This window comes from Rutidosis leptorrhynchoides, chromosome 7 (genome assembly GCF_046630445.1).
Source record: "Rutidosis leptorrhynchoides isolate AG116_Rl617_1_P2 chromosome 7, CSIRO_AGI_Rlap_v1, whole genome shotgun sequence".
Taxonomy (NCBI): domain Eukaryota; kingdom Viridiplantae; phylum Streptophyta; class Magnoliopsida; order Asterales; family Asteraceae; genus Rutidosis; species Rutidosis leptorrhynchoides.
This window is the reverse complement of record NC_092339.1, coordinates 124,764,041-124,770,132: the sequence shown is the minus strand read 5'-3', so window position 1 is coordinate 124,770,132 and position 6,092 is coordinate 124,764,041.

The following is a 6,092-nucleotide window of genomic DNA, read 5'->3' as shown; positions in this document are numbered from 1 at the left end:
AGAAATTTCGTCCCAAAATTTGAGTGGAAAGGTCGTGAATGATAATAAGTATGTTTTCATGATGCATACGGGCTGAAAATTAGAGTTTTATTATCAGCGAATAATTTGGATAAACAATCCATTTATATGAAGAGTACGAATGAAGCTAACATAGAAGAGTGAAATGAGTAAGTGTAGATTCATCTTATCATTTGACGTAGATATGATTGATTCCCAGATTTCAAGGGATTTGAAGAAAATCTTCTTAATAAGATTTGACTCTCCGGTAATCAAGGGAATTAGGATCCGCTTTAAATGTGATCGTCCATTTTAATTGTTCTGTCGGATATTTTCTTACAAATTCACCTCCTTCGTTTCCTTACAACTCACACCTTCTGTTGATGCATTTTATGCAAGTCCCTAGACATCTACCCACGTCCATTGCAGGTACAACAGTTTACAGGCCACCATGATTGCTCGTTATTATACTATCTGTGTTTGTATGTGGTTACAGGAACTGCAGGAACGAGATTTAAATCTTTGACTATGTTAGACTTAGTCAGACGTACGAGTGAAGCCTCACTAGTACGGCTGACAGGCTCATACGCATGGTTGATGCTGAGCTAAGTCACAATTACAACCTAAATGAGAAGACACGAGTGAGTGATCACCCGTACGGCTGATGAAGCCAACTCGTACGTGTGATGAATGAATCGTATGGGTGAGTCAACAGCAGGGGTATATAAAGTCTTATATTCTTCATTTTAGGTTAAGCCTCTCATTTGTTACACACACTCAGATCTAGTGAGCTCCTCTGATTCTCTCTCAATCCAAATCACCCAGGTGGTGAATAATAGCTCTAGGTGTTGATCTAATCACACTTGATTTAGCTGTGGTTTGACTAAATTAATCAAAAAAAACTTAACCTATTCACTATAGGGTTTGATTCACTTATTCCGCCATTGTGTGAGTTAAATCTGTTGATTTCTAAGTTCCTAGTCATGTTTCATCACCTTCTATTCTTCCCCCTCAACTCATATTTTAAAGTATTCATCAATATGCTCCATCCAGTTCTGATTCTCGATATACTTCTAACTTTCATATCGGTCATTCTTCTTTTTCATCTACCGCCGGAAGAATCTATTTACTTCTACTATACTCTTGGGTTTATAGTGTTTCTAGTTCTCCCGTGTCTTTATATTGCTATATGCATCGATATATATGGTTTATAATTTCTGGTTTATCGTTGGGCTTTATATGTTCCCTTATATTTCAAAGTCTTTGCTTCTGTCTTCTATAATCATTATCATTCACAGTTAATGCTCTCTTTTATTTGCTGCAATTTATACCCCAATTTCTATTTCGGAGTTTTGTCCTTTCGTTTCTTCTTCTTGCGATTAAGCACCGCTTGTAATGGTCCAGAATTCACAGATATGAATTTCGGAATGAACATTGTTAATGTTCTAGGAAGGAAATTGTGATGGCACGATCTTGACTTGTCAAATTACTAGAATACCTTGGAAAAGGCCGAATCATCAAGAAATATTTTCTTGATATTTTAGAGGTTAAATAGAATACAAGAGTCGTATAACATGGCACATGATGATGTTATGATCTGTGAATCATCACGTTCCATTTAGAAACTCAGCATGACTTACTGTAATATAATCACGTTGATCAAGTGTCATTATATTATACTAATTCATGCGTCAGTTCCCAACACTACTTCAAAATATTCCTATTTTAATCTTGAATGTTTCAGAATTTAGAAACTAAAATAGTTTCTTTTATGATGTAATACAGATAGCGCGAAGAGGTAAATGATTTCAAATAAGAAAAATTAAGAAAATATCTTCAGAAATATGGAGGATATTTATAATGAAAGATATGATGATATTTTAGAATATCTAAGATCAGAGGATGATGAAGAATATTATTCACAAGGGTTTAGAGTCAGGAGTAAGGTATTTTATAATAATTTCAGCAGACACTGAATCATTTGGACTCTTTGAAGGCAGGTTTAGTCTTTGTGATTTGTCCATAGCCTCCTTCATGGTTTGTTTAATCCGTTTTCCAGTTCCAAACCTTCTCTTTTTCTAAGCTTTTCCAACACACTATCCTTTATTATCAAACTTTTGACTATTAAGGTCGTTTACAGTTTTTGCTGCTTCATCAGCATTTTCCAAACTTCGGAGAACTAGTTCGCAGTTTAGGGTGTTTTTCAGAAACTTCACATTCAAAGTATATAAGTCTAGGAGATAGACGTTATATATACATCTATAACTGTTGGCAGAGACATGCTGCAAGATTTCAAAATACTAATTGCTAATTCCCAATAATTGGCATGACAATTCTTGTTACAAGATGCGGATGAGTAAATGATGGGGTTTCGATAAATATAATGACTTTTTGGAAAGTCAAAGATCAGTGAAGTTGTTGGTAAGTTTATTTTTAATGTGGTGAGACATAAAAGGTTCTCCGGTAACGATGACGAAAGGGCAACGTCTTAATCAAGGTTATAATAAGACTGTTTCAACTGAAAAGTCGAAGTTGACTTGCTAAAGCTGTGACAAAACTGACTAATTTGAAAAGGAATCGCAAAGTTATTTTTGCTAATAAATGCCAAAGGGTCTGACACGGATACGTGTTAAATTATGACTCTGGTTTCGAGAGCTTTTCAGATGCAAGACTGTGGTTAATATGTGGTTGGATCATCATCTCGATTGTTTATTATTTGAAGTGTCTTCAGGAATTTCGAAGGGTTTTGAACAAAGATTGTAATCGTTAATATACATATGATGTTCTAACACAGTTTTGAAGTCAAAGTATAGCTTGTGAAAGATGTAAGGATCTAAGAGTGATGATTTCGATCATATCTCGAGTTGAATTCTGAGATTTCAAAATCAGAATATGCAATTAAATTTTGAATGAGTATGGTTGTTTTGATTTCTATAAAAGAATATATATTGTTTGAGAAAATAGTGAGTATAGTTGATGATTGCTGAATCAGATTCGAAGAATGTAACATATTAATTGTGAATTTATATATCTCTCGGGTATTACCTACCCGTTAAAAAAATATTTCGCAATTAATATTTTGTACAAAAGAATTTTTATTACAGTCTTTTTGAATATATATATATATATATATATATATATGTATATATATATATATATGTATGTATTTTTTCTTCAGATGTAACATCGATTTAATGAGTTAATATTAAATTAAACTCATTTAATTTACGGTTGAAACTAGAATTGAATAATCCCTTAAAGGCTTTAGAGATTACATAAGTATTACTTCAATAATATTGAAATTATGAATCAATACTTCGTTATTTGTTGGGGCATGATGTTGGTTTTCATTAAATTCTTGTGAACTTCGCAAAGTACGAATGATGTTATCTGAAAAGTTTCGAGTACATTGATGACGAAAGTGTAAAATCAACATATATTTGAATAATACACTTGATTTATTATGAATTGGAATTTATTGAATTGAGACAGAGGTTGTAGTTAACGATAGTTAAGTTGCGGACGAAGGACGTGCATTATTGCATATTAGTAATATGAATTAACCGAGTAGTTAAGATTCACACATAATAGCTTAGTACGGAAAGATTTATTATGATTTAAAGATTTATATATAAGATATACATATAAATCCTTCAGTGGAAATGAGTTAATTCTTCATAACTCGTTGATACAATATACTCGTTGTTGATTCATAATGATGTCCACGGTGATTCTTGAACTGACGGAGCTTGTGAGGTTATAGGTGCTGCTAATGCTGATGCTGACAACATTGACGATGCTGGTGATGTTGGCGGTACTGTTGATGCTGTTGGTAAAACAAGTCTAGTTTGTAAATCGTGCACCATTCTGGTCAGGATTTCTTTTATCATTTCGGTCCACTCATCTAATTTATGGTTAGATCTAGAATAAGTAATCTCTAAAATTTTAGAGATTACATAATCACCGTAAAATATTTCTCCGATGAAGTCATGAATTAATACTTCATCGTTTGTTGTTGTTGGTCTTCCATGTTATTTACAGGACGTATGACCTTGATACTCGTGGGACAGATTGTGGAGTTGAGGTTTATGACGCGGTTGTGGTTGGGGGTGGTAATGGTACTGTTGACGTTGATGTTGGTGATACTGATTATGCTGCTGGTGCTGCTGCTGGTGTTTGTAACCTTTGCACCATATTCTCCAAAGCCACTACCCGAACGCGAAGCTCGTTGACTTCTTCTATTACACCGGGATGATTGTCGGTTCGGACAAGCGGATAAATAAAATCTAGAATTTGATGTAGTATATAATCGTGACGAGATACTCTGGAAATGAGAGAGAAAATAGTGTTTCGGACAGGTTCGCCGGTAAGTGCTTCAGGTTCTTCGTCAAAAGGACAATGTGGTAGATGGAAGGGATCACCTTCTTCTTGTCTCCAGTGATTTAGGAGGCTACGAACCCATCCCCAATTCATCCAGAATAGGTGATGACTGATTGGTTGATCTATTCCGGTCACACTGCTTTCGGAGCTTGAGTGGGATTCCATTTCATAATCTGAGGAACTTGAACTAATGACGAATTGCATTTCGTACAATTGAATAAAGGATTTTTCGATATGAAATGATTTTTCGGCTATCGAATGGTATTCTAATTACATAGAATATCTATATATATATATTGAAAAAGATTTCGTAGATTACGGAGGAATTTACGGAATATGTCAGACAAAGTTTAAAGTAACAGATACGATAAGATATGATTTAGCAGATACGCTAAGATATGAATTTTGTCTATACACTACTCATGCAATTAATATAGCACGACGTGTTTAGACTAATAATGATAAGCAAGTAATTTCCTAAGGATGATAAGTAGATGATTTTCGACTAGAAATGATAAGCAAAAATTTTCACATGTAGACACGGTCGAAGTCCAGACTCACTAATGCATCCTAACGACTTATCAGTTAGACACACTAATGCAGACCTGGTTCGCTAAGACCACCGCTCTGATACCAACTGAAAAGACCCGTTCATATACATTATAAACGATTCACAATAGTTGATTACATTGCGAGGTATTTGACCTCTATATGATACATTTTACAAACATTGCATTCGTTTTTAAAAGACAATCTTTCTTTACATCGAAAATTGACAGGCATGCATACCATTTCATAATATCCACTATCCAACTATAAATTGATTTAATAATAATCTTTGATGAACTCAATGACTCGAATGCAACGTTCTTCGAAATATGATATGAAAGACTCCAAGTAATATCTTTAAAATGAGTAAATGCACAGCGAAAGATTTCTTTAATACCTGAGAATAAACATGCTTTAAAGTGTCAACCAAAAGGTTGGTGAGTTCATTAGTTTATCATAATCATTTATTTCCATCATTTTAATAGACCACAAGAATTTCATTTCCAGTTCTCATAAATATACGTCCCATGCATAGAGACAAAAATAATCATTCATATGGTGAACACCTGGTAACCGACATTAACTAGATACATATAAGAATATCCCCTATCATTCCGGGATCCTCCTTCGGACATGATATAAATTTCGAAGTACTAAAGCATCCGGTACTTTGGATGGGGTTTGTTAGGCCCAATAGATCTATCTTTAGGATTCGCGTCAATTAGGGTGTCTGTTCCCTAATTCTTAGATTACCAGACTTTAATAAAAAGGGGCATATTCGATTTCGATAATTCAACCATAGAATGTAGTTTCAATTACTTGTGTCTATTTCGTCAAACATTTATAAAAGCGCATGTATTCTCAGTCCCAAAAATATAAAGGGTAAAAAGGCAAATGAAACTCACCATACTGTATTTCGTAGTAAAAATACATATAACGTCATTGAACAAGTGCAAGGTTGGCCTCGGATTCACGAACCTAAATTAATTATATATATTTATGTGTTGGTCAATATTTGTCTAACAAATTAGGTCAAGTCATAGTGTACCACAATCCTAATGCTCGAGACTAATATGCAAAAGTTAACAAAAGTAAATTTGACTCAAAATAATTTCCAAAAATCTATACATGATTAATATATAGTTTAAATATCGTCGTTTTATATT